The sequence below is a fragment of the Colobus angolensis genome, unplaced genomic scaffold, assembly GCF_000951035.1.
Source record: "Colobus angolensis palliatus isolate OR3802 unplaced genomic scaffold, Cang.pa_1.0 Scaffold261, whole genome shotgun sequence".
Lineage (NCBI taxonomy): Eukaryota > Metazoa > Chordata > Mammalia > Primates > Cercopithecidae > Colobus > Colobus angolensis.
The window spans coordinates 1,975,041-1,978,626 of NW_012115833.1; positions in this window are offsets into that span (position 1 = coordinate 1,975,041).

Consider the following 3,586-nt stretch of genomic DNA (forward strand, 5'->3'; position numbering starts at 1 on the left):
TGGTCTCGATCTCCTGACCTCGTGATCCGCCCGTCTCGGCCTCCCAAAGTGCTGGGATTACAGGCTTGAGCCACCGCGCCCGGCCTATTTTTATCTTAAGAGAAAGAAAACTAAATTAGATAAAATAATAAGGAGCTATATTATTTCATATAAATCAAAGATCAGACACTTCAGAGATTGGCTGATATACAGCTTGCCACAAATATCCTAGTTCTAGGTGTTTCATGATGATCCCAGGCCTCCTGCCTCGTAAGATGGCAGAGTGGCAAAAAAAGAATATCACTAAGCTATGTGCCTCTCTCTTCAAAAGTAAGATAAAATGTATAAGAAACATCCAGTAGCCTTTCTCTCAGTCTTAATGAACAGAGTTGTAATATATTCCTGCCTGAACAAATCGCTTGGTGAGAGAGGTGAGCCTACCATGAATAACAGCAATAGATAAACAGCAACAGGATAAAACGATGAGCTTTTGAGACTTTCAAGGCAACCTGCCTACTGAAGAACATGGCCGCTTGCCAGGTACAGCAAGTCAAGAACAGGAGCAACAACCAACAAAAAACAAGAAAGATATATGTCTTTCTTACATCAATTTCAATTAGCGTAATGTATGTTTATTTTAATGTTCAGTCTCACCAAGCTGCTGGCAGATTCACTGATTAGAAAACCAGTGGCTTTCTTCTCTCCAGTTGTCATCTTGCTACAAAATGTCATCAAATAATTTTCCTGAATAAATTAGAACAAATTACTTCTATATATCTTCATATGTCACAGCAATTTTTTGGAATAAAATGGATGCCTTGACATTTACTAACATTAAATTTGCCTTAAGTTTGCCAATGTATTTTTAAATTATTATACAGTGGTACAGAATGTGATGATATCCTCTCTATCCATTAGCATGGTGTTACGAGTAGAAGGGACTTGACACATACTAATGGATTTAAATATTAACTTGTTAATAGTCTGCAATACTTTCACGATTTACATTTGATATGTGTCCCCTCAAAAGTAGTTGCAATAAGGCTTGACATAATAAAATCTCTCTATTTTTGCCCATGTTGGAAATCTTCATCTTTTCTGAATTATTCATTCCAGAATAGTCTCCACTGCTGCTATTTTCCTACACTGCATTCTTTAGTCATGTATTTTCAGACATCCTTGAAACATTTCTGCAAAAGCTTAAAATATTAAAATGATAGAGACAATTCCTAAGACAAACATAAAAATCACAGTATTGGGATATAAATGATTACTTTTTAGACAAATTCTATTGTGTGTTGGCAGTCGATTATGTCATTTGCACTATAAAATTTTTCTCAAAATGATAATTTAAATATTTATGATTTATAACACGAATGAGTGTATACAGCGTTATCTTCACAGTTTTGTTGTCATTTACTCATTTCTACAAATAATACTATGAATAAAAAACAGAAAATACACAGCGTAGATAATTAAGAAGAGAACATTTCCGAATGCTTTAATCAGATACAATTTCTTCCCATAGAAAGTTACTACAAAATTTTAATTTTTTAACGAATAATATTATAAAGGAAAATCTCCAATTGTAATGTAATATTTATTGCAATCTTATGAAGTGTCTGTTAATAAGTTAGGAACCATAGTGAGAAGAGGGAATGTTTTCAATACCTTGGAAATTATTTGGGATATCCTCATGAGTAAGAGCATTTATAAGAATACTTTCATGCTAAAACAATTTCAAGTATTATGCCCACATTGTTTCATTGAGGGCAGATTGAGATAACAGAATATTGCTGACATTAATGATACACTATTTTTAAGGTGTTTTTCTATCTCCTTTTAATGTAATAATGCACCTAGTTCCTGCAACACATCTATAAGCAAAGTTATATTCTTTTTCACATTTTGCCTGTAAAGCCACGGATGGCCAGGTGCGGTGACTCACGCCTCTAATCCCAGCACTTTGGGAGTCCAAGGCGGGCGGATCACGAGGTCAGGAGTTCGAGACCAGCCTAACCAACATGGTGAAACCCCATTTCTAATAAAAATACAAAAATTATCCAAGTGTGGTGGCACCCACTTGTAATCCCAACTACTCAGGAGGCTGAGGCAGGAGAACCACTTGAACCGGAGAGGTGGAAGTTGTAGTGAGCCAAGATAGCACCACTGCATTCCAGCCTGGGCAACAAAGTGAGACTCTGTCTCAAAAAAGAAAAAAACAAAAAAACACGCAAGCACAGTGAAATTTAATCATGCCACCCATAGTAAGCTGGTCAAAGTAAGAGCTAAGGCCCTCTCAGTCCTCTACAGAGCTGTTACATGAATTAGAACAAGAAAAGCATATTTTCTTGGTTAAAGTGATTCTAAATGAAATATTATTGCTGAATAAAATGTATGTCAAATGCAAATTTATGTCATATAAGTTATAAGAAAATGTTGAACATTAAAAAATCAAATTTAATCAAATGTATTAAGAATTCAAAGCCACTAGGAGATATATTTTTATCAAATAATTGTATATTTTCTGTTCTTGAAAAAATTTATCATGAAATTCTCAGTGCTACTCAATATCTTTTCTATAGAAATGATCACTAGATACTAAAGACTTTTTGTGACATTAAAACTTTATGGGTTTTTGATAAATGTATTTATTAGAATCAATATTTTCCACATAGACCTATACTGGCAACTTTAGATATGTTCTGAAGTGCACAAAGTATTCAAATAAATATATATTCATTAATGTAGATGATATTATATCATAGAGTAATTTCTTTAGTTTGTAATACATCAATATATGACCAATAGTAAATATTCAGCAGTTAAGTTCAGTTTTACAATTTTACTTGGTTGGAGAAATACATGATTATCATAAGTTTTCATTTAAATATGTAATCAACAATACTGGTAAAATTATTTCATTACATCTATCATATATTTGCATATGATAGCAAATAAAATAGACTTTGAAACTTAATTTTTGATTACAGGCAAGTTGATGATGATATTCAGGGTTAAAATAAATTGTCTTTGTCAATCTTAACGTTTCATATGTGGAGAACTTGGCATCAATATCAAGAAATTATGCAAAAGAGTTGTGCACGTTGCATATTTAACTGAGATTTTTAAAATAATAAAATAAAGTCAACTTCTCCGCTATGAATTCAATTTTCAAATTTATGAATTTCAAAATTATGAATTTCAAAATTATGTTTAATAAATAACTACAGATATGGGATTTTTAAGAAAAAATAAATAAAAGCAAGAAAAATTAATAAATTAGTACATATGTTTGCAATTCACTCTAAAATTTTATCAAATATTGTCTGGAAACTTTTATACAAAAATCAGTAGTGTTTGAGACAGCTTTTGTGCACTGTTACCTAACAAGGTAAGATAATGCAAAAATTGTAAAATTTTTCTCCTAAGATTTATGAAGAGCCACTTATTTTTTTTCCCACCCTAATTTTGTTGCACATTTGTAAAAGGGTATTATCTAAATTCTTTAGGCCAGGCTCACTTTCTATAAGTGGGCTATTAAAATACGTATATTCTTCTTCAATTTTTTTTTTTTTTTTTTTTTTTTTAGTATACTTTAAGTTCT